Below are 27,815 nucleotides of genomic sequence, written 5' to 3' on the forward strand. Positions count from 1 at the left end.
ACCACTAATGCCAAGGTAGACATATCACCAGCCAGTATGACATCACGTACGCCATATTGAATCCACCATCTTGTTTTCATCGCTGGAGGCCACCATATTGGAATGTTACAAAACACTTTTTCGTCTGCTTGAGGCCACCACATTGGATTAGGACATAAGTCACCATCTTATTTTTGTCTGCTGAAGGCCGCCCTATTGTATTATGACATCATAGCCACCATCTTGTTTTCGTCTGCTGAAGGCAGCTATCTTTATTTTTAGTAATTGCTACTAGGAGCACTAGTTTCACATAGAACACACATCGTCAGCCAGGGTGCACTGCCACAATATTGGTTTAATTTTTACCCGCTAGAGTGCATTAGTATTAATTGCCAAGGCGCCTGCCATATTGTCGGCCGTCTAGGCCACCATATCATAAATTCGTAATTAATAAGCTAGAAATCCGAAAAAAAAATTTAAAAAAAACTTATTAATTTACTGATTCAATCAATCAATTCCTGACATTGTTTCGATCCTTGCGCGATCCAAAAATGTTTATTCTTGAGAAAAAAAAACACGTACCTATATAATAACATATCTTCAAAATCATCATCCTCCAGTAAGAAAATGATGACATATTGGCCAACATCTTGGAAATTCGTAATAATTAACCTTGAAATTTGGAAAAAATTCTAAAACTATCAAAAAATGGCCTATTAATGTAATGATTGATTTGACTAATTTCATTACTTGGTTTATTCCTTGGTTTATACGAAAAGTTATTTATGCTCTTAAATATTTATTTAATTAATCATTCTTACTGCAAAAAAAAAACTCCATCCAGCTGAATAAATATGTTACTCTCTATCACTACGCCTACAATTGAGGCTGTATAAAGAGCACTTCCTTTTTTTAAATAGAGTTTAAACTACAGGCATATAGGCTAAGTGTCTCCAAACCACAAATACAGGTAATGTACAATTTTAGTAATATAGACCAAGAGTATCTGAACAGCGAGGCCTTATTGGACGATACCTATTATTGCTTTCAAACAAATGTGTCATATTTCAAACAGATAAGACAAAGTATCCGAACTGTCAGACCTACAGTATGAATATACTCTATTACAATAAAATAGCACAAATAACTAAGCATGTTTTTACATTTATCTACTATAGAACCCAGGATTTTGAAAAATGTTCTACGCTTACTACAAGACTAAGAGATGCTGAAATATAAAATCTTCAATCCTGACTACAACCTTGACTACGCACATTTAACGTAAATAACGCACATTTGGTAAAAACATTCAAATTTCAAGGATATGATCTCATCAGAAGGATACAATCTCGTCACAGGGATACGAATCTTGTCACAGGCATACGATTTCATAACGGGAATACGATCTCATAACCGGAATACGATCTCATAACAATGATAATATCTGATTAGAGGGACACATTCTTTCGCAAGATACGATAGGATACGGTTAGCGGGATACGACTGGTAGGATACGATAGAATACTACGAGAACTCAATCTTAGTTAGAATTCAGATCACAAGAAATGAAACGATAATTTTTAAAAATATAAATAATTGATCTATTTTGAAATTTTGTACTTATGGAAGTCAATGTGCGAGTAATTTCCTCTACAAACCGATGTCACCAACATTCTCAGATGATCATCCAATATGTTAGCATCTACCAACGACTTGTAATCAATCTCCCCTGCTGTCGCTGCTTCCATCTTTCGTGCATGTTTATTATTTTTAAGATATCTGAAGTCTTCCGTTTTAACACCAACCTCAAAGTTACCATCGCCATTGTCCTAATAACCAGTATAAGCTTGATCAGAAAAAATTTGTTTAACATTTCGTTTCCATCGTTTTGACCTCAGTGAGTCATCACAATCTTCTGTCTTGATAGATACAAACTTCTAAATTGTTCTCATTTTTGAAAAGCTGTTGTTGCTGTCATAGTTTTCAGTATTGTTATGTAATCCTTCAGAGAATTTATTAGGGTGATCAAATCCTCATGACTCATCTTAGGAAACTTGTAATCATTTTCTTCCTGTAGTACGATATTTTGTTTCCGTTTCTTCGATGCTGGAATCTCATTGCATAACAACTCAGGCTATGCAGATGTCCAAGTGTGATGATTAATGCCAACTCCACACATAATCAGTCCACAAACAGCCTTTTTTTTCCAGTAGACGAAACAAGTGTACCTTCACAGGTTTTGATGTGATTTTGTTATTTTATCACTTCGTCCAAACTGAAAGTGGCAATTTTCGTAATGTAACATTTTCCGCAAAGGAATCTTTGCGTAATTGTCTTTCTCATGATGTCTAGCATTGTTGGTTTTAGTGATCGAACTGCCGCAGAACTGACGCATATATGCCGACGATGACACTACTGCATTTGGAACTACGCTGAATGTTCCTGATATGTCATCAAAATCGTCTTCCGTAGATCAAACAGAAAATAATCCTACTTGGGTCGAACACTCTCACCATCGAGAAATATTCGTCAGTATTGTCGTTTTATATGTTTGCAATTTAATATTTAGTCACTGAGAGTTATTTTATCTCACGCGAGAAAATTCTTCCAAGTAGTTCCTATTTCTGCAAAAATGATGACAGGTTTCCTAAGATGAGTCATGAGAGGGTTGATCTACAGAATTCTCTGAAGGATTACACAACATTACTGAAAACCATTACAGCAACAACGGGTTTTCAGAAACATAAACAATTTAGAAGAATTTGAAGTTACCAAGACAGAAGATTGTGATGACTCACTAAGGCCAAAACGATGGAAACGAAATGTTAAAATAATTTTTCTCTAATCAAGAGTATGATTATTATTGGGACGATGACGATGGTGACATTGAAGCTAGTGTTAAAACTGAAGACTTCAGATATCTAAAAAATAATAAACATGCTTGAAACATGGAAGCAGCGACAGCAGAAGAGATTGATTACAAGTCGTTGGTAGATGCTAACATATTGGATGATCATCTGAGAATGTTGATGACATCGGTTTGAAGAGGAAATTACTCGCACATTGACTTGCATAAGTATAAAATTTCAAAATAGATCAATTATTTATATTTTTACAAATTATTGTTTCATTTCTTGTGATCTGATTTCTAACTCAGACTGAGTTCGCATAGTATCCTATCGTATCCTATCAGTCGTCTCCCATCGTATCTTGCGACAGAAGGTGTACATTTGTTATGAGATCGTATCCCTGTGATAATATCGTATTCCTTTTATGAGATCGTATCACTGTGACTACACCGTATCCCTGTTATAAGATCGTATTCCTGTGATGAGATCGTATCCCTGTGCATGGGCGTACCCAGAAATTTTTTTTCGGGGGGGGGGGGGGGGGAGGGTTGGGGTTTCCCATAATTTGTTAAATGAAAACTCACCTGCATATTTGTAGTTCCTGATTATGTAATAGTATTTTATCAGAACTGGTCACAATTATGATTAATAATACAGTCAATTAACTCAAGAAGAAAAGGTTTTTTTATCGTACGAAAACTGTTTTAGGTATATGAAGAGTTATTTTCAAATTTGGTTTCATTTACAATACACAATTTATGTATCGTTTTAGCTTACCACTTTGCCTTGCTCTCAACCCTGATTTCAATTTTTTAGCTCTCTTAAATATATAAAGCATGTATTGAAATATGGTTTCTTACAGACTTTACAGTGCAGTGCAGCATATCCTTCATACACACTGACATGACTATGTTCAGCACCTGAACTAATTAGTCAACTAATACAGATATAATAAAAGTATTGACAACAACGAAAGTGTGTTTTTTTACTACAATGTTATATTTATGCATAACAAGTTAAGCTTGAGGTTAATTGCTTTTCAAAAAGCTCTAACTTTACAAATGAGCAAAATAAATACGTTAAATTAAAACATTTTAGGACACATTTGACATGAATTCATTAAATTGCAATTATAGCTTACAAAAATAAAACATCAAATAATTTTTTACATTTAAAACATACACACAAAAGATAACATGTTAATGTTAAGTAGGAATTACAAATTACAGTCGTAATAATTTCAATTATTGTATACAATAATTACTGAACTATTTAGAAATATGCTCAATCAGATAATAAAAATATTTAAGACAGCAAATGTGATCAATTATTTGCAGAAACAAAATACAAATCAAGTTGATACAGAAATGCGCCTGGGCATTTTCAGAAACCTCGAGACAACTTCTTCTGTTTTCACCTGTATACTGCGGTGCACAGAAATAAGTGCTAGTCCAGTCAATCTCGTCTCGCCCATAGAGTTTCTCAAATAAGTCTTCAACCTCCTTAATGTTGAAAAAGTCCGTTCTGAGGTTGCAGTTGATACTGGAAGTGTCACTAGAACTTGCAGTAACTTCTTCACATTTGGAAAAAAAATGTTTATTACAAGTAGCAAATGCATCCAATGCATTGGCTGGTCTTGACTTGGGGTCTTCCTTCATCCATTTGTTTTTCCAAATAGAAAATTCTGCATCAAATATGCTGTGTTCGGGCAAAATCGTCTTGTAAAATTCAACACACGTCCTCAACTCTTCTACATTTGCATCACTGCTGTAAGATGGGATAATTTTCGGAATGGATGTTAAGAGATATTTGTGCTTTTGGAACCTCTCTTTTAACTGAGTCCGGACATGATCAAGAAAAGGCAGGTACAAGTTCTTCTTAAAATGATCTTGTGTGGATTCCGTAACAATATTAGCTCTGTGAGCTGATCTGGCAACTATATGGGGACTCATAATTTCCTCCGCCACTTTTTCTAGCATCAAAGATGATGTTGTGTAAATATAATTGAACTCATGTGTATATTCCCTTAGCTCATCAAGTGTGGTCACAACATCGTCAACATATCTTAGGGCTGCTGCAAGATCGGAGTTGACAGATTGTAGAAATTTACAAAGAACTAAAGTGTATGAAAAATTTTTGCTCAAGGTATTCAAAGCAACAACAAATTCACTTTGAATTATTGCACAGTACAAATGATGGGCTTTTTGGGATGCTTCTCTGTTGACGAATTCTTGAATCTTTAGAAGAGGCTGTACAATTGGCTCATAAATTTCTTTGAAACGCAGCACTGCTTCATGATTGTAAACCCATCGAGTTTCACACATTGCCAACAAATTAGAATGTGCAGATGAAGGCAGAAGTTCTTTAATGGTATCTTTAAGCATGGTCGTATTTTTTGCAGACATTCTAAAGAATGAACCAACTGACTTAATTGTACCTATACAGTTACGAATTGTAGGCAGAGAACATGAATCTGCAAGAGCCAGGTTTAAAGAATGAGCGCTACAGTGAACATACAAAGCCATTGGGTGATCTTTCCTTATATAGGCTTGAGCACCGTGTAAATAACCACTCATAGATGATGCACCATCGTAGCCATGACCAATTAGGTACTCATCATGGATGCCGTGATGTTTCAGTGCTGCAGTAATTGTTTCTGCAAACCCTTGTCCAGTCAAATCTTTTAAAGGAGTAAAAGTAACCAAATCTTCATGAATTTATTTTCATCAACATCCAACCATCGGACACATAATGACAGCTGTTCCACTGTTCTTATGTCTGTAGTTTCATCTACAAGGACTGAAAAACACTTGGCTTTGTTTATTTTGTAAACGATTTCCTCTTGAATAATATCACCACAAATATCAATAATTTGATTTTGAATTTTTGGGCTTGTATACATTGCATTTTTTTGCACCACTTACAATGTGTTTTTCCAATATAGAATCCCCTGCTTGCACACGGAATCTTAGAAGAGATCTAAAATTTCCATCACTGATGTCTGTGGCTTGTGTCATAACATTTCCTGTATCATGCTTACCTCTAAGAGCAAGTTCTTGCCTTCCACATAGAATTATTGTTTCAACGATGGAACCAAGAATTACTCTGTTTTCTTCATCTTGTCGGGCACGCTACTTGCTGATTTGATTAAGTATAGGCTGTTGTTGCCCTTGTGCTACCTTCAGGAAGTTTTCCGCGAATTCACTGCATTTTTTGTGATAAGAACTGTTAGCATGTTCTGAAAAACACTCCAGTGCATTTTTCCAATTCGTGTACGCTTTTGTTACAAGGGATCCGAGTTGCTGGTGATTTCCTTTCCCTGCTGCTTCTTGGGCGAACAAAACACAATGTCGACAAAGGGCTCCTTGTAAGTGCTGCGTGTATGTCAACCAAGGAAACTTAGAAAACCATGAGATTTGAAAACGCAAATTTCTTTTTGTTTGCACAGGGAAGCAGTAGTCTTTAGGAGGAGTCCATGGACACTTCAAGAGATTTTCTTTCAATAAATCATCCAAATTGTTTCTTCCGATGAAAAGTCCAATGTCCCACTGGCTGTTGCATATGTTTAACGTGTTCTGACCCGAATTTGAACCTGAATCAGTAGGGCTTTTGATATTTTCAATTTGCATCTGTGTATTTGATTCTGCAGTTTCTTTACCCCCACCCTTATCATTTAGTGTTTTGATTTTTTTTACAACGAAGGTAGTCAGTGATGACTGTTTTTGACTGGAACGTTTCATTTTCTGTAATAAAGAAATACACCACATATTAAAGAAAAATTTAACCTTTCTTTCAGTGCCTTTTTAGCATTTTAGTTATGTTTCCTTTCATTTTCTGAGTTTGCATAAATTATTATTGTCTTAAGACAAATGTTTATTGACAACCATTGTGCCACCTCACTCAATTTATGATATAGAAAATTCTGCATTTCAAATTAAAACTTAAACATTTTAGTAATGATAAATGAAAGAATAGCATCTAACAGATGGACAAAATAGCAAAGGTATAGGTATACGTTATAACTATAACATTAACATGTGAAATTGAATATCATTTTCAAACCAAATAAAATGACACTTATGTTTGTAACTTATAAAAAACAAAGAATGAAAAACTAGGTATTTTGTGTATTCTTAAATTTTTTAAATAAAAGCTTTGCATTTTGCAACAGCATACAGTTAAACTTAAATAAAAATAACACAAATATACCCAAATTTGGCTAGTTTGTTAAAGTAAATTTCTTTATATTGGAATTTTTTAAAGTCTACGAAAAGGACACACATGCATTAACTGATAAGACACAGTCTGAGAAACATGAAATAGCTACACAAAAGTTACATACTTTAAAAATTAAATTTTATATAAGAAGTTTGCAGTACGGCTTCATTATTACAAACTCCAAAGGACCAAAACTATAACTTGTCTGTGTATTGAAGGTCTTTATAGTAAAATAAAAATTAGAAAATTCCATAATGAATCCCATCGACTTATTTTTAAAACAACCAAATGGTTTGTTCTTAATAGTGAAGTATTCTTTGTACTGATGTTTTCTATATTGATGCTTTACTGTACATTGTTCTCTTATATATTGTATTGGAAAGTTAAATCTCAAAAATCAAAAAATCATAACCAAAAAACGCAGCAAAGAATAGAAATGAAATAGGTACGCAAACAAATCGAATCACATCCAATGCAGTAACGTTCTATCCTAAACATTTTATAGCAAATATTAGCTGGCGCCATAAGTGAATACATTTTAATAATAATTGTTTTTGATTACATACGGTTAAATACAGAAATAATTTTGAAATAGTTTTGATATGACCATGTAACCACTAACCAGAAAGTCTACACTCTAAAACATTATTATACAATTAAAATATTTTAAGTATGAACCGACATTGCCCCCAGTTTATGAGGGAAGTATGCAGAAAGACTATTTATTTTCACTAAACACCACAACTGAAAAATTCACAAGTTACTCACAATAATATTAAATATTGTATTAAATGACATGCAAACCTCGTGGGAGTAGACCCTCTTTGGCATCAATTCGTTTACGTTAACACTACACAACACAGAAACAACGCCATCCGCCAACCTGTGTCCAAGCAGTATGCAAAAATCTCAATACTTAACGCTACCTACCCAGTGAGGGAGGAACTATAAACTACATATTAGATAAGGAGGAGTCGAGGAATATCGATTCTCTCGACGTGTTCTGTACACATGATATCTCGATCTATCAAAACTAAAAATATATGTAGTAAATCATGCATACAACCGATTTATTTTCAATTTTTGTTTGCGACATGCCTGAAAAAAATTATCATATATATCGGGGGGGGGGGGGGGGTTCAACCCCCAACCCCCTCCCCCTTGGGTACGCCCATGTCCCTGTGTAGAGATTGTATCCCTGTGACGAGATCGTATCCCTGTGTAGAGATCGTATCCCTGTGACGAGATCGTATCCCTGTGACGAGATCGTATCTTTAACGAGTTGAATGTTTGTACAAAATTGGCATCTTTTTCGTTAAATGTGCGTAGTCAAAGCTGTAGTCAGTATTAAATTTTTTATAGTTTAGCACCTCTTTTTCTTGTAATAAGCGTAAAATATTTTTCAGGTTTGGTCCTATAGTAACCGTAAAATTATAATTAGTTATTTGTCCTATATTATTGTAATAGATTGTATTAATACTGTATGTCTGACAGTTCAGAGACTTTGTCTTCTTTAAATATGACATAGGTATTTGTTTAAAGAAATAACAGGTATTGTACAATAAGACCTCGTGGTTCGGATGGCTGCCTCCAGCAGACGAAAACAAAATGGTGGCTATGATGTCAAAATCCATGATGGAGGCTTTCAGAATACGAAAACAAGATAGTGGCTGATATGTCATAATGCAAGATGGTGGCCTCCAACACACGAAATCATAATTGCCACTGTGATGTCACAATCCAAGATGGCGGCCTTCAGCAGACGAAAAAAATGGTGGATCCAAGACGTGATGACATACTGGATAGTAAATCCTCCACGGAAGCCACCACCAATGCCAAGGAAGGATCCGTAGACTTTTTTTGTTCTTACCATAAAGTAAGTGCATTTTTAAATAAAATTTTATAAAATCGTCTTTAGATATTTTTATTTAACTTTAATTATTTCCAAATTTTTTTGTTAAAAATTACGGATTTTCAAGATGGTGGCTGTAACGTTAGAATTTCAAATTAGCGAAATGTTTTTATAAGTATTTTATTAATTAAAAAAATCTTTTTTTATAAAGAATCCGGATTTTCAAGATGGCAAATGTAACGATGATTTCATCGGTTACATCATTCAAAATGACGGCCATGACATCCTAATGGGCGAATTCATGACCTCGGTGGCTGACGATGGGGAATTTAAGCCTCTTTGTTGAAAGTTCAATGTTTTAAAGACATAAATATTTTGAAGCATTTGGAATTTTATTTTTTTTATTTTTTTTATGTTTCTTTTCCTTTTGTAAATTAATTTTTTGTAATTTTAAATTTTTAAAATCCTTTTACGGAATGTTTTTCCTAAGAACTGAAAATTTTGGGAGAATTTTTACCAAATGTTGAGTAATTTTGAGCAATATTTGGCAAATTTGAAGGTCAAGGTCAAAGGTCGAGTTCATCCAAGATGGCTTCCTTGACGTCACAATCCAAAATGGCAGAAACCACCACCACCATCACACAACGTAACCGGACGTCAGACCTACATTATTTACTACTGCACACTTTTAAATAATTTTAATGTTAAATGGCACGACAATATACATTAGTTAATACATTAAAGAAAATATTATTTGCTGCATGTAGAGCATTAAATAAATAACATATTTTTAATGTTTGCTTATTTACACCGTTATATAATTAAGTACAATCTACGTTTCGTAAACAAGTTGAACTTATAATAGTTACACTTCAATGTTTCAATTTTATTCTATACAAAAACTAGTAGGTAAATGTGTAGAGTAAATAGAGTAGTACATAATTTCTATGAACTTTAATCAGCTTCTACTTGAGGCACAGTAAAACATTTCGCAGCCAAGTTTCTAGAAACATTCGTAAGATGATATTGAATTTATTTTGTATAGATTTGGTAACAACTTTAACTCTGTTAATTTAGAACAGACTGCTGCTTTAAAGGTGTTAATATATCTTGCGAACGCTTAGCATATAATGTGCAGAAATTTAAAATTATTTTAACTGACTTTTAATACAATTTTTAAGAGGTCGGAGGTATAAGCTCCATCTGAATACGAAATTCCGTATGCCGGAATGGCCTATTACCCCGCACAATGTTACTAACTACTCACGGAACATTTTTTTTATCTCCGGCTAAAAAAGAGGGGTTTTAAAAGTTTAAAGCTTGTGTCTGTGGCATACGAATGAGCCAATTTAAAAGCTGGTTTATTCGGGATGGTTCTTAGTTATGTTTTATGAAAATCTGTTCATTCGTTTAAAGATAATTAATTTTTTTTCATACGATTGTGCGTTAATTAAACACACACATAAAAAAACTGTATAGTGTTTTAATGCGCTTTGGGAATATATAAATATTGGATGACAAACATAATATTTTCTGCGTAAAAGCATTGAATATATAGAAGTCCCCAAGCCATTAAAACATTTCATTGCACTTTTGAATGCTAGTAGGCCTGCTCGACCCGAGATGGCATTGAAATCGTCTCGTCAAGTTAGTTGCACCGTTATGCGATGAGCAGGAGAATTTTATCTTGAAATTTCACGCTTTCTCTGGCTAAACAGCACGTAAGTATAAAAAATAAATAATAGCACATTTTTAATTAGAAGTACTATTTTTACAATACTTTCTTTGTGGTTTGCTGAAATATTGTATGAATGATAAGAAGTGATATTTATTTAATATCAGGACACTGTCAACTAGATGGATCTGGCAACTTCATATCCTTTGCTTTGGCGTCTCTCGTCCACTTAGTGAAACTCGTGGCAGCCTGAAAATTAACGGTGCTAATAGTAGTTCAGCCATTTATTAACACTGTGTTAAATGGGAGTTTTGTATATAATATAGTATCATTTCTAATTCTTCTCAATTTTTAAAAATTTTTCCAGATAAGTATTTTTAAAATTCTTTTGGGTGCTTGGTAAGTGTTTAATCCATACCACTGCCTTAAAATTTCTGTGCATTTGTTATTTAACCTGAAGTGGTGAGAGAGAAAGTCTTACTGTTGTATTGCGCCTGGTTGTAATGAAGTCAACGTCTCAAAACTGTCATGTTTCTGTTAAACCTCAAATTTTAAATCTCATACATAGTGAGAAATGGGAATATTTTTTGGGGTATATTATTGTTATTAATAAATCTATGCTACGATTATTATGTCACTTAATCTGTAAAGTAAACCACCATACAGGTATGTATTAGCTTTCCTTACAAATACTACATGGGTAAAAAATTTTCAGCACCCATACGTGAAAGTGAAAAATATGTTCATAATAAAACCGTCTTTAAATTTTAACACAGTCAATTAATGCCTCAAAATGAATTTAAATTTGAAAATCACATTCAGGGCATAAAGTGAAACTTCAAAATAACATAATTTAAAGTAGGAAATTAATTATAATGCCTAAAACTTTTACAATTCATAAACGAAGATCTTGAATACAAACGCTAAAATTAAGAGGATTATCCGTTGTCCTTTAGGTTATGACTAAACAAAAAGGACTTCTACTGACTTACATTAAAAAGAATTACTGGATCTCAAAAATTAAATTTGAAAGAATTACATTGCTTGAAGATTTAAATACTTATATAGCAAACTAATATTCAGTAACTAATGTGGATCCCTGTTCCATGTCTAAGGCTGTATCGAAACGACACAGGTGTAAGTTTTGCAGGAAGGAATTTATCTTGAGAAAGAATGGCAAAAAACACGAGAAGAATGACTGTGTTAAAAATCCGCTACGCAAAATTTTAAGTTGTGTTCGTTGTAGCAAGTCATTTACGCGGAGAGAGAGAGCTTAAAAACACACGACAGAACTTGTAACGCCAAGACTGCTTACAAGCTAGACGACAACGCTAGAGTTACTTTTTTAAAGAAGAGTGTTCTGCATTATGTCAATAACTTCCCTTGTCTTGAACGAGATTATGTTCATAGCTCTTCCGATCTCAACAAAAAATTTAATTGAAGGATATTTATGATTTATGGAAGAATTAAGAGAATGGAAGAATCCTTAACATGAAAAGTTAGAATAAATTTAAGCCGAATTCAAATAGATCCTCCGTGATTTGTAAAAATGATGGACTCTTAAAAAGGAAGCTTGAAGACGATGAAGAAGCTTTGACGTCAACGATGTCGAATTCTTACAGTAATCTGGATGAAGACGACTTCTACGATGTTGGCGACAGTGACTCTGAGGCTGGTGCAAAACCAAAGACTGTGATGAAGCACCCAAAGCTGGCAAGATCAAAAGCTGTGATGAAGCTCTGAGACCGAAACGATGGAAACAGCTTGTTAAAACAAATAATTCTAATCAGGCTTATGATGAACACTGGGACGATAGTGATCTTAAAAATATTAATAACATACATTCCAGGAAGATGACGATAGCAGAAGAAATTGATTATATGTCATATGAATATGCTAACATATTGGTTGGTCGCCTGAGACTGTTGGTGGCATCTGTTCGTAGAGGAAACTACTCGCACATCGACGAAGTAGCCTCCATGCTTAAAGAACTGTGGTAAGCTGCCTACGTTTAATAATCGCTTGTTAAACAAGCATGTGTATAATATTAAGAAATTAATAAATACAGTAGAATCTGGATAAGCAAGAGTTCAAGGAAACGCGATTTTTTTTTTTCGCTTATGGAGGTTTCTCACTAACCCGAGTTTCTAGCTTATAGAGGTACAGGAGTGGCCTTTCTCACTTATAGAAGTTTATAAAAAAACACAGTAAATATGTAGTGATAGACATACATATGTATTGCATAGCTATTACATATTCATTAGAATGTGTCATAGATGCTTGATTACTTAAAGAAATCCGTTAATTTCTTCTGCATTTCTGATTTTACATTTGGTATATGTTTTTCCAGTTAATACATTTTATAAAATATTGTTTTATCAAATACCGTCGAGTAGGGGAAGGTGGGCGAATTCTGCGCACTTAACTTGGGACGTATCTAAGATACGTAAATAATGTATTCAGGTGAAATGTTTTTTTAAGGGTGTTTGTTTGTATCATAATCTTCATTCATTGTAATGATTCGAAGCGCTAACATAATAACCAAAAGTCATATAAATTTTAAAATGAAATGCTGCACTGCGCAGTATTACCACACCCAGTCGGGTAATTCTGCGCTGTATACTGGGTAATTGTGCGCATCACTAATTATAGACCTAACCAATAAAATCTGAAAAAAATTCCCCAAATATTAGTGCATAATTAATCATTTTAAACTAAAACACCAAACAGATCAAAGTTAACTAACATATTGATAGTAATGTTTTAAAATTGGATGATTCAAATAAACGAAAATAAATTCAATTACCACCAAATATTAAACAAATAGACACAAGAAACACACGAGTTGATGATAATAATAAAGTCTCCGAAATTATATATTTGGGTTAGTATTTTTAATAAAAGACATAAAAACATCACTAATAAATATGAGTTAGCTTATCATTGATGTTAAAAAAAAATTAAAAACTAAGGTGACACACATTTTGTTATTCTTTGACACATAAATAGCATTTGTAGTCTGTTGGTGAATCCCAGCCACTACATTGTTCATGTGTCCACCCACCACACTTAACATACCTGTACCACAATTCATTATTGCGGCCAAATTCGTCACAAATTGAACACACGTCTAGATTCAAAGGCTCAATGTAATCATTATTGCTGTCATTATACAAATCCTTCTCGTTGATTAATTCGGTCTCAGACTCACTCTCTGATAACGTTAGTTGTATCTTGCATCTTTTGCGTGTTAGCTTCGTGTTTTTCTTGTCTGCTTTGTTGGGCCTAGACCTACTACTTGTTTGGATTTTAGTTTCCTTCTTCCTTTTATTATTTTCTCTTTTTTTTCTCAATCTCTTCAAGTTTTTCTTCCATAGGTGTTCCAGTTAAGACTTCTTACTTTTGTTTTCTTGATTTAGGCTCTTTTGGTTTATTTGTGCTAAGGGATGCAGCATTCTTTGAGGGATCAGGCAAAGATGAAATGTCTGCCACCTTCACTTGTTGGACATTTCTTTCCGTAGACCTGCGTTCTTTTCCTGTCTGGCTAGGTGTACAGATAAAAGTTACATAAACACCATCACTTTTCTCGGAAGATGACATGTCTGAAATTTCTGCCACTTTTGTAGGTATCTGACTAGGTCCAGCATCCCTTGTTCTTTCGCTTCTGTTTGTGTTATTTGCTCTTCGTTCTCTTCAGCCTAGCCGACTTCGATTTCAGTTTCTTTACCACAGGCTTCAAACTCCATGTCAGGGTTAATGGGTGAAATCCCAGCTGCTGAAAATCCAGAAATCCCCTGTTCTATAGTTGCAACTTTTAAATATGCTCGGTTAAACAATTCGGTGAGTTCATTCTGGGTTATTTTCCTGCCTGCTTCATTTTGGGAAGTAAGCCTACTTTTTGATTTCAAAAAATGAGAACACTCTCTGTAGAAGGCTGCTTTTAGCGGACTGAAGAACGTTTAATCAAGAGGTTGAAGTCTGTGAGTTGTATGGGGTGGCAGAGATAAAAGGACGATGCAATTTTCCCTACAGAAGTTTTCGATTATAACTGAAATGTGGCTAGAGTGATTGTCCAGGATCAACAGAATGGGATCAGCATGTTGTATGAAAGACATGCCATTAAATCACTAAAAATTACATTTACATTAATTGAAAGCAATATTTAAATGCATTGGGAACCTAAAACACGCAATATTTACCTGAAACAAATAAAACTAAGCCTTATCAATTGAAAACATTGAGGGCAATTCTGCGCACTTGCGCATTATTACACTACATCTTTGCGCAGAATTACCCCAAGCACAAACATACTTAAGGCTCGCAATAATATAATTTTAAAGTGATCAGTTAAAGTTATTATAGTGATCAACAGGAAGAATACATGGTCAACTATTGTTGCAAATATAATTTACTACTAGAAACACACAACTATTGTACCATACCTTTGTTTATTCTTCGCCGAAAATAACAACAATTTCGATCTGAACCTACACACTGTTGTCGTAACCCAACTAACTCGCACAATGGCGTCTCCTTCCTCGCACTAAGTCCTCAGTGTCACCGCCGTGTGGCAGCATTATACAGACCGACGCAGTGTACGTCAGTTCCGAGAAACCTCACTGCGCAGTAATACCCGCTGCGCAGAATTCGCCCACCTTCCCCTATTCAAAAAACTCGTGGACCGTCTCCAGTGAATTTAAAGCGTCTTGCTTCTTTGGAATGTTCTCTACTTCTATATTCAAAATCTGTGATCGGTCAGCTTCATCTTCACTGTCATTTCCGTCAGCACACGTGCTCAAACAATTCTGAACGGTGTATTCTCCGGTGGTAGCCACGTTGTCGTCAATCTGTATGAAGTCTTCAAAGGTTGGCGTTAACATATTACCAGTAGTTTCGTGAGTCATAATCTTGGCCCATTCCTCGTTGCTAGGTCCAACTTCAACCTCATTTTCCTCTGGCAAATAGTCTTGTTTATTTGTTCTGATCGAAAACCCAGCTTTCTTGAAGCACTTTTTGACAGTATCGTCACTTACTGTGTGAATGTTCTATCCGGAAGACACCAACAAAGCAGTTTCATCCGCGTTGTAAATATCTTCTGGATCATATTGTCACGTCTCACTTTCAGAGGGGGGTTCAATTCTTCAAAAATGTAGCTCAGATAAATTATAAACTCAAAACAGTAACTAGACATAGAGCATCTCACTGAGGATTGAATCTTAGTAGGTGTATTCTTATACAAGAATAGAAAATCAGGATACTGAGAAAAAAATAAGAGAAACCTAAAAACAATAGAACAATCACATTTATTTATAACAATTAATTAGAGCTGACAAATGAGGTGGCACCTTCCATGTCCGCTATAAACCTTAACTACCCAGACCTACCATAATAACAGTCAAATTAAGATTCCATTATGAGTACTAACACATTAACATTATCCTTATAATTTCCTCCAGGCCACCCAATGATACCAAACTTCATTAGTTCTTCCCCAACTTCATTTTTAAAACTTATTCAGAACATCCACTACTTCGAAACTGATTTTAAAAAATTATTTAGTTTAAGTTTATAACGTCATCATAAACATGAAAAGAGAGGGATCGAGATGCAAACAAATTACCGAGTTATACTTGAAAATAAAAAGGAAACGGTAGAGCTCAACTCATTACACGTTAATAACACCGAGCTTTGAAAAACAAATTATTTAAGAGACCAAATAATACAGCAAACGAGAAATTTAAAGTTAACTACGAAGAAACATGAAGGTGTGGAAGACTAAGAGTTTGGCATCACTCAGACGCCATTCGCTAGCACTCACCTAACCATTACCAAGTCGCCGCACGGCCGGGCAGCATGACAGCCTTCCACAGGATTACAGCCCCGCGAAAACATTTTACACCTCTTTTAAGCCATTTTCTTGGCCGCAAAACCCCTACGGGGAAAACATCCTGACGGGAAGTTTTCCTGTTTTTTACAAACACGTAAAGTTATTACAACAAGCCGGCCGCGCTGTCGGCCGCGCCGGGTTGTCCACATAGTCAGAAAACCAGCCACCAGGTGGCAACACTCGCTCTGCGCAAAGCGCGTGCGCACAACCTCATTTCCAGCTGGCCTCAAAAGAAGAACGGTAAACAAGTTTGCGCCGCGTTTCTCTGGAACTGCAGCAAACAACGTGTCAGCTGGCCTGGCTGAAACGCGGTCACGCCTGCGTTCCCAGACAAAGACGTGCAAGACTCGCACTCTTCCAGCCCCGCGGAGACCCAAATCAAACAAAGGTGTTACCCCATCTTAGCTTGAGGGAAACCAAGTCCCGAACTAGCGAAAGGAATTTAAAATTGTATTTTCAACAAATAAACTAATTAAATAAATTAATGATAATTTTGAGCTACGCGACATCACCCCGGGCGGCAGGAGCTTGTGCCCCACAAGCTTACAACAATGCTTGGGGAATATTTAAGTTTGCTTAAAAAAAACCAATTGTCACTATCATTTCTATGTGATCCAGTTACAGTTATAAATTAAAATTAGTGATTACAGTGGTTGTTGTTTATGTATAAATACCAATTCTAAGTTCTACTAGCACTTATTGACAATTCCCTCTCGGAGGACAAGTGTGTTTTACAAAATTTCACATGTTAGCACTGCTTGGGACAGCAAGCAGCCAGGAGGGATACGGCGAAGAGATGAACCAACTCAGGGCAGAGACAGGAACAGCCAGCGGAACTGTGAGCTGCAGAATCACACCCCACTCCAACTTCTGCCTCTCCCAGCCGGTCCATCCCGATGTCGTTCGTCCCAACTGCTCGTCATCCACGACACACAACACCATTCCTACACAAAATACATAAGCAGCATCAGGAGTCATACAATTACAAACAAGTAAAAAAAAAACTCTCAAATATCAAAATAATAGTGAACAAATCAAACAATTAAATTATCTTATTTAAATTAATGACGTATTTTCATGTGTTTTATCAAGAAGTATTCATGAGATCAACACAGATCAACACAACTAACCAAGGAGGGTCATACCAGGTATCAACACAAAAATAACTTTTAAAGATTCTTAAAACAAGTAACTATTCAAAAACGAAACTCATAACTCATCTGCACTATTCAACAACTTGACAAGCCTACCCTCCACATTTCGTAGACGAAGGATAAGGTAAGGTACCTAATAGGAAAATTTACAACAAAAACTTGACTGTGTCCACATGTAGGTTGAAAGTTTATAATTACACTGGCATTGTCTTGCTATACACTTTGTTTTGAAAGTCAGGTCAGTAGTCCCAAACTACGTATAATTCTAGTCTTCTAGATAAATTTGTTGTTAGGGGGGGCCACACCCTATCACGATGCGTAATCACTGTCCTTGGACATGGCCACTCCCAAACCGCTGATACTCCTGGTAATCGTGCATCACCACACGATTCGACGATATGGGCACCAGCCCGCAGCAATGGGTAGAAGCAGGTCCTCTTCTCCCAACTGGCCCACGTGGTATATGGCTGACCCTTAACGACGCGCCTTCTCCCAACTCGAGAAGGGACAAGAGTTCTGGATGGAGCTGCACCACAGCACTCCTTTTGAAATTGCACTTAACAAGTCCGCCTCAAAAGTCATGTTCTTCGATTGACGATAACTATCAATGTCACTTCTTGAATCATAAACACAAGGGGGGATTTATGGTGGAAAATGGGAATACGGAAAGGATCCCACCCACATTCTCAATGATTTGTCCTGACGTCATAATTCCCCTTATTGAACCTGGTATTCTCCCTCCATTGTTATTTGGTTCTATAAAAAATTATTTATGGGCGCATGCCCCTTCACATAAACATTAATCAAATTCTAATTTCTCTAATCGTAGGTAAAGCTTTACATTGAACAAAATTCATTTACTACTGATCATCACAAACAGAAATGGTTACTTTCAATTCCTCCCCAGTTTCACTGGATAACTTAGCTACACAACCATTATCTCTGGCTAGTATGTCTTTTAATTCTACCTTTCCACTGGTAGAAGGAACAGCATTTTCTACTGTAGTCGAGATTTCTACAGACATACTGAGGGGTTTCCGATTTTTCAGATATTTTAGTAGCAGAAATAACAACATTCCAAATATTACCAATATAGTAATTACAGTTACACTTATTTCTATACCAAGGGTAGTAACATTGTCCAAGGCGGATACTCTTGGTAGCGTTCCAATACCTACTAGATATGGATTTTTAATAATAATTAATAATAATACACTACTTACAATGGAAAGCGCAATACTCTGTAAGTTTTTCATTACAAATCTAGGTACGTTTTCTGGTTCTCTTAAATGAATCGGGTCTAAAGGGGTTTCAAACTTTGACAAAGAAAAATTTAAATGTGGTATTAGAGTTGGCCAATTTTCATCTAAACAATCCATTAAAGATGGAAAAACTGTATGTGTTGACGTAGGATGAGGGAAAATTTTAAATTTACGTAACTTCGTCCAAGCTGCTGGTATTACATGTACTAATTGAAATTTGGATTTCGTTAAAGAATCACATGGATACAACTCGTTAATTTTAAGTTCTTGGTTTAAATACAAACGACAATCACACGGTACTTCTATATCTAAAGCTCCGAGGATGTCTCCACTTCCTAAAAATAAAGATTCATTGTTATGTTTCATGCATTGCAAGTCTAATTTTCCTGAAGGGTTTGTTAGGAAGTACCGCTCTGGTCCCGCCTGGGTGATCATCAGTTGGTTTCCGGAATGGCATCGAAACGCACATGTGGTACTAAGGTTTTCAACGGTAATCCCCTGAAAAAGAGCTTTTGGACACAAAGCACTACCTAGGGTGTCTCCGGAGAACCTGGGAACAAAACACAATTTATCTTCAAATGGTCTGCAATCCAATAAATTTCTACCCTGAATAGTGATTAGATGGTCTCCATCCACTGCCAGAAAATTTGGAGCATGATCCAAATGACAAGTTGAGTTCTTCCACTGAAATGGGACTGCGACGAACTGAAACAATCTCCAATTGGAATTTAGTTTAACAATTGGTACTTTAATTTGAAGGTATAAATTTTCCTTGTGAACTTGACACTTACAAATGGGTAAATTAAAATATTTCTGAACTTCTGACACACTTATGGACAACGCATAACCATCCCTATTAAGAATTTCATTTAGCATATTTAATTTCTCCTTCAATTGAGCTGGTGTAACTACAATGGCAGGTATTTTATTTGACCGGCACTGGTCCAGAATCTCTAATCTTGTAAATGTATGCGCTTGTTTGGCTAATTGAGAGGCCAACAGTACCTGAAACTGGAATGAATGTCCTATGTCTTGAACCATTCCTGAAAACTTAGTCATCATAGTCTCTCGGAGGTCTTTTAAGTAATTAGACAGATTTGTGAATTTTGATTGTACTCTTTTTAGAATTCCGGTCATTCCCTCGTTTATAACAAAAATAGTGTTGCTCATATTTGCCAGTGCCTCATGAGTGTTTAAAATTTGTGATTCCATCTTGTTTATGTGTTCTGACATTTGTTGTTCATTTAGAAAAAGATTATTCAATTGACTATTGACGGCAATGTCACAACACCAATGAAAAAACTCTCCAATGAAATTTAATCCTCATCTTTCCCTAACTTGAGACTGAAAATCCAATACGTCATCCCCTGCTGCTTCGTTTACCTTATTAATTAGCATGTCAGTATAAATTAAGCTATGTTTTAATTCTTTGAAAATAACACACCATTCACTAGAACTATTGGAGGGACAAGAAGTGATTTCTTTGATACTATCCTGAATGTCATCTAATTGCATTGGCCAAGCAACCTTAAAATTTACTGGTACCGATGAAGTGTACAATGTTACCTGAGGTATCGGCTCGAAATGCGCTCCCGCAACCACTCCCACTGCTCCTTCAGGTAGTGGTCGATGTCGGCTGCTTCCCAGCTGCAGGAGCACCAGGACGATGTGTAGCATCCTCATCGTCAGGACGGAAGATGATCACGCCTTAAGACTCTGTAAAAATTCTATACAAAACTAAATATTAGACAGGCTCGATTTTTGTTTTCAAGTGTTACAAAACTCTCGAATTATTTTTTTTCTCTCTCTTTGTTTTATTTAGTTATCCACAACCACAAAAAAAATCTCTATTACATAACTTATCATAACTTATACACTGTAAAAATTTTTCATTCTCTCTACGTTTGTAACTTCGTAAACATCTCTGCCTCGACTCGTCTTCTTTAACCTGTACAGGTTATTAGACAATTTGTCCACCACAACATAAGGACCGAACCATTTATGCAATAGTTTCTCTGACAAACCCTTTTTTCGAACAGGTGTGTACACCATAACCTCCTGTCCTATCTTATAGGTCACCGCTCGTCGTCTGCGGTCATACCTTTTTTTATCGATACCCTGTTGTCTTTTTAAATTCTCTCTGGACTGTCGCAGGATCTCCTTCCAACGAGTACGCAGTCGAAGGCTGTCCTCATCTTCTACAGGCTGACTTAATTGAACATCTGAGGGTAATACAGGTTCTCTACCATACATGAGCACAAATGGGCTAAATTTTAATGTTTCCTGCCTCGCCGTGTTGTATGCCAAAGTGACCAAGGGTACATATTCATCCCAATTACGTTGTGAGGATGCCACATACTGAGATAGTATCATTGCTATTGTTCCATTTAATCTTTCACATAATCCATTTGTGTTTGGCCTGTATCCTGAGGTTTTCAAACTTTGTACATCCATTAACCTAAGTAATTCATTAACGACTTTGGAAGTAAAAACTTTTCCATTATCTGTCAATATGGAACATGGTACAGAATGGCGACAAATTATGTTTTCTAGTAAAAACTTAGCTACGTCATTGGCGTTACTAGTGGGGGTGGCTTTAGTCTCCGCCCATCGAGTACCGTAATCAATAGCAACAAGAATGTATTTGTTTCCTGACATGGTTTTTGGAAAAGGGCCTAAAATATCGACACCAATACGTTCGAAAGGTTCACAGATAGGTAATGGTTCTAATAACCCTGCTTTCTTTTGAGGAACTCCCTTTTTCCCCTGACATCCCCTACAACTCCTCACATAGGCCTGAATCTCTTTTAGCATATTGGTCCAATAATAACGACGTATAATTTTGTCTGTGGTGCGAACTACTCCTAAGTGACCGCCAAAAGTGGGATTGTCGTGACTTTCCCTCAAAATTTCAGCCTTTAAGCTTTCTGGGACTACTAATAGCTTGTCTCTACCACTTGGGTTAGAGTTATTTTTGTACAAAACACCATTTAACAAAGAAAAATTTTTCGCTTGTCGGCTTAACTTATTATCGATTCCTGACGGTTGAGTCAACTCAGAAATTAAAGGTCTTAGACTCACATCAGAATATTGCAGCTTAGCTAAATCCACATCATGCATCACAAAAACAGGTAACTCAAGGGACTTTTCTTCGTCAAGGGCTGTCCCTGTGTTGACAGCATTTCTACTCAAACTGTCTACATGTACATGCGTTTTTCCACTACTATAACATACAGTGTACTCATACTCCATCAATTTCAATGCCCACCTGGTTAACCTTCCTGCGCTATGAGCATTAAATTTCAAACGATTCAAATAACATAGGCTATGATGATCGGTTACAATTTTGAATGGCTTCAGGTAAATGTAAGGCCGAAACTGGTCTAAAGCATAAATCAAGGCTAAACATTCAAGGTGAGTTATAGGATATCTAGTCTCTGCTGACGTGAGCGTTCGACTGGCATAGGCAATAGGTTGTAATTTTCCATCAATTCTTTGTAACAATGTGGCTCCTATCCCTAATGTACTAGCATCTGTATGTATTTCAATGGGCTGGTTTTCCTGGAAGTGAGCTAACACGGGGGAAGAAATCAGCTTTTCTTTCAAAATTTGGAATGCTTGTTCTTGCTTGTCTGTCCAGATAAACTTTTCATTTTTCTTTAGCAATGTCGACAAGGGTTTCGCAATCTGAGAGAAATTTGCTATAAACTTACGATAGAAAGAAGCTAGGCCTAAAAAGCTTCTCACCCCTCGTTGGTCCTTAGGTGTAGGAAATTTTTTCACTGCTACTACTTTATCGGGGTGGGGCCTAATCCCTTCATGGTTAACCAAATGTCCCAACACATCGGTTTCAAAATAACCGAAGGTACATTTTGACGGTTTCAAGGTTAAATTAGCATTTTGCATCCTTTTAAAAACTTGTTCTAATCGGTCAAGATGTTGATTAAACGTACTGCCCACTACTATAATGTCATCAAAATAGACTAAGCATGAACCCCACTTTAACCCTGCCAAAGTCTTATCCATATATCTCTGAAAAATTGACGGAGCGGTTTTCAAACCAAAAGGAAGGGTTTCAAAACAAAAAGTACCATCGGTGGTAACAAATGCAGTTTTTTCCTGATCCTGTTCAGCTACTCTCAATTGGTGGTATCCTGAATTCATATCCAAGTGAGTAAAATACTTAGCACCAGTCAAGTGACTTAAGAAATCATCTATTCGAGGAAGGGGGTATTTATTATCCTTAAGAATAGTGTTAAAACGACGGTAGTCCACACACATCCTATAATCGTTGTCTTTTTTTCTAACAAGAACAACTGGTGAACATCAACTCGTGTCACAGGGTCTCACAATCCCATTCTTAATGTGTTCTTGTACTATGTTATGAATAATTTCCCGTTCCCCAGGAGAAACTCGATAAGGTACAGATGATATGGGTGTGCTGTCCCCTGTATCCAGAAAAACTACTTCCTCTTTTGTTCTCCCTATCTGGCTGGGGTCCCAACTGAAAACATTTTGATATTTATACAACAACTCTACTAGTCTGTTTTTTTTGTTCCTCTGGTAACTCTGGATTAATGTTTAATTTAGATACATCAAAATCAACCTGATTTTTATCTCTAGCTTGTAATACCTTAGTTACTTCTTTGTTCTCCATACTGGGTGTTTCCTCAAACTCATTTAAATACCCTAATTTCATTCCCTTATGAAGAGTAACTGACTGGTTAGTAGTATTAGTGACCCAAATGTGAGTATGATGTTTTCTGTTTACAATACTCCTAGGTACCAGTATAGAATATCTGTTGTAAATATCCTCCTTAGGCTCTATCAGCACCTCATCAGGTAAATTATTTCCTTCAAAATTAATTTCGATAAGATGATGCATCCTTGGCTCGACTCTAACATGATTGTGAACTGTCACACAACCTAACCTTAAAATATTTTCTGGCTCGATTTGGCTTAACTCCTGTGTTCCATCCTGACCTACATTATGATTAACCAGATTTTGGTTTTGATCTACTTGAATTTTGTCTCTTTTTACTTTGGTTTTGCTTTTAACCTCCCTTATTTCGGTATTTGTGGTATTTACGAAACAATCAGGACGCGTTATGGTCAATGACATTTTCTGGCCTCCCTTACAAGAAATTTCTGCTCCATATTTGGTTAGGAAATCACATCCTAAAATGATCCCTTTTATTGGGGCTTCCACCAGACCTACCGCATGTGAATAAACATACTGTCCTAATTTAAATCTTAATTTGGTCATCTTAGTAAGTTTCTGAACTCTTCCTGAGACTCCTGTAAAACCTCTTGGTTCTGCGGGTTTCCAACAACTTTTCGGTACTAATCTATCCTCAATTAGTGATACCGCAGCTCCTGTATCGATAAAAACGGGGATTTCTTTTCCGAACATTTTTGTCTTCTGACTTAAAATACCGTCACTTTGTAAAAGAGACATTTGGTTAACAAGGGACGAGTTGTCACCCCGACTGACTCTCGCCCTATTTAGTTTCCCTGTTGTGATGTTTTGCAATCTCGTATTAAGTGACCTGGTCGTTTGCATTTTAAACAAATCGGCCTACCATCTGAGGTCCACTGTGGTCTGTCAGTTATTTTTGGAAATGAATTACTTGGGGTCTGCCTGAAAAAATTGTTGTTCTGATTTCGATGGTATTGTGTTGGTGTACTGTTATTTTTGTAATTTCCTCCCTGAGTTCTGAACTGTGACTTTGGTTGTGCCTGTAATCTCATGGTATCCAGTTCCCCGCGTAATTGCTTTAATTGTTTATTAAACTCTATCAAACTGTCCTCAATTCTCGTGTTGATAGATGACAATTCTCTTTCTGGTGTTTGAATTTCTTTAAGATTTCTGATAGGTACTTGTTCCTGTTTTGAATTTACCCACTGTGTCCTCTCATGATTTTTAGCGTAATACAGACCTGCCTCAATATTCCTCAAATTACCTAGTAACTGTTCCACAGTATTATTTGGGAAAAGCATAACTTTCTCTACAATGTCTGGCCTTAACCCACGCAATACATTTCTAACCTTACTAGCTTCATTCATCTTAGCATCAAGTCGGTTACAAAGATTCAATATGTCGTACACAAATGACTCGAAAGGTTCATCTACTGCTTGTACTCGCGCCTGCAATCTTAACTCTAAGTCCTCTATGTGACCCACTCTCACAAATGCATCCCTTAATTTGTTTGCTAATTCCTCAAATGTAGTTAAATTCTCCAATGTGCTCTCACAGCTGTCATACCATTTTAAAGCAGGCCCTCTCAAAAATGTAGGCAAGTATGACAAACATTTTTGCTCATTCCACCCATTTACCTTGGCTGCTCTGCGAAACTGTTTTAAAAATTCCTCAACCTCCTCACATCTCTTTCCAAAAAAATATCCCGGGTCCACAAAACACCTGCCTGTCTCCATGTTTAAATTCTGATCTTTCAATTCTGGTTTTATGTCGCTTAATTTATCTTTTAACACTTTCAATGATTCATCATCTGACGAAGAACTACTTTCACTGTCCTCAGGGTTTTTTACTTTGTCATCCAATATTTCAATTGTGTATTTACTAGCCATCCCTTGTTAACACAAAATTCATGTTCCTAATAAACTCCACCTTAAATTATTTTCATTAGTCCTTAACTTAAGCATACATTTCACATTTCACCTTAAAATAATTATTGTTAGACAAATACAGCCATCCCTGGTCTCCCACTGGTTTCCTGAAATAACCTAAAATAAATTTTATTATCATTAAACAAGTAATCCTATAAACACATCTATCTTAATACACCAGCTGCACTGCATGCTCTTCTTCTTCACTAAAATAAATAAAAATGTTAGACCACACATAACACTCCTATCTTATTTTATCTTATTTTATTTTTCAGCATCCCAAAATTCTTTATACCTACTAACCGGCGATCTCCACCATTTCTGTCACGTCTCACTTTCAGAGGGGGGTTCAATTCTTCAAAAATGTAGCTCAGATAAATTATAAACTCAAAACAGTAACTAGACATAGAGCATCTCACTGAGGATTGAATCTTAGTAGGTGTATTCTTATACAAGAATAGAAAATCAGGATACTGAGAAAAAAATAAGAGAAACCTAAAAACAATAGAACAATCACATTTATTTATAACAATTAATTAGAGCTGACAAATGAGGTGGCACCTTCCATGTCCGCTATAAACCTTAACTACCCAGACCTACCATAATAACAGTCAAATTAAGATTCCATTATGAGTACTAACACATTAACATTATCCTTATAATTTCCTCCAGGCCACCCAATGATACCAAACTTCATTAGTTCTTCCCCAACTTCATTTTTAAAACTTATTCAGAACATCCACTACTTCGAAACTGATTTTAAAAAATTATTTAGTTTAAGTTTATAACGTCATCATAAACATGAAAAGAGAGGGATCGAGATGCAAACAAATTACCGAGTTATACTTGAAAATAAAAAGGAAACGGTAGAGCTCAACTCATTACACGTTAATAACACCGAGCTTTGAAAAACAAATTATTTAAGAGACCAAATAATACAGCAAACGAGAAATTTAAAGTTAACTACGGAGAAACATGAAGGTGTGGAAGACTAAGAGTTTGGCATCACTCAGACGCCATTCGCTAGCACTCACCTAACCATTACCAAGTCGCCGCACGGCCGGGCAGCATGACAGCCTTCCACAGGATTACAGCCCCGCGAAAACATTTTACACCTCTTTTAAGCCATTTGCTTGGCCGCAAAACCCCTACGGGGAAAACATCCTGACGGGAAGTTTTCCTGTGTTTTACAAACACGTAAAGTTATTACAACAAGCCGGCCGCGCTGTCGGCCGCGCCGGGTTGTCCACGTAGTCAGAAAACCAGCCACCAGGTGGCAACACTCGCTCTGCGCAAAGCGCGTGCGCACAACCTCATTTCCAGCTGGCCTCAAAAGAAGAACGGTAAACAAGTTTGCGCCGCGTTTCTCTGGAACTGCAGCAAACAACGTGTCAGCTGGCCTGGCTGAAACGCGGTCACGCCTGCGTTCCCAGACAAAGACGTGCAAGACTCGCACTCTTCCAGCCCCGCGGAGACCCAAATCAAACAAAGGTGTTACCCCATCTTAGCTTGAGGGAAACCAAGTCCCGAACTAGCGAAAGGAATTTAAAATTGTATTTTCAACAAATAAACTAATTAAATAAATTAATGATAATTTTGAGCTACGCGACAATATCATTCTAAAAGACTTGGCAGATCTTCAGTCCATTGGTTCCACACGCCTTGGTCCACAGATTTACTTTCCCCGGCTGCTATTTTAAAGCTACATCAAACGCTTTTTAAAACCCTCTAACCAGCCATTACTATCTGAAAAGTTCTGAATTCCCAATTTTGTAGCATAGTCTTTAGATTTTCGTTTCAACAAGGGTCCATCTATGGGAATGTTCTTATCAAGGGTTTGTTTTATCCATTCTAAAAGGCAATTTTCAAATTCGGGAAACTCGGAATTTCGAATCCTCTTAATATTTCCGTGTCCTTTAGAGCAGTGAGACTTTATAGAATCTTTTGATTTTACAATTTTATAAAAGGTAGATTCTGGTAAACCAAACTCATTCTAATTTTCATTTCGTGATTTCCCGCACTCAAATGCATTCACAGTTTTAAGTTTATAATTTAAAGACAACACTTTGATTTTTGTTTTAACATTATGAGTACGTGCCGAACCTTTCTTCGCAATTGATACTTGTCAACTGTAGTAAGTTCAACAAATAAGTCAATACATTTGGCCATTCGAATAGAATACAATACAGAAACAATGTTAGTTCCTCGAAATTTAAGAAAACAACTACAATGTTAGTTCCATGAAATTTACGAATAAGTCATAAATAGCAGATGTTAAATACGCGCGACTGTCGCTTGTAGAGGTACAGGCA

The 27,815-nt window shown here is 36.2% G+C and overlaps 1 protein-coding gene across 2 annotated transcripts in view; it reads right to left on the bottom strand.

The window, feature by feature from the left end:
* Nucleotides 1-27,815, bottom strand: part of LOC134530140 (endo-polygalacturonase-like) — a 40,310-nt gene that overhangs the window by 2,738 nt on the left and 9,757 nt on the right. The gene's annotated exons all lie outside the window — the stretch shown is intronic.

The sequence above is a fragment of the Bacillus rossius genome, chromosome 1 (assembly GCF_032445375.1).
Source record: "Bacillus rossius redtenbacheri isolate Brsri chromosome 1, Brsri_v3, whole genome shotgun sequence".
NCBI lineage: Eukaryota > Metazoa > Arthropoda > Insecta > Phasmatodea > Bacillidae > Bacillus > Bacillus rossius.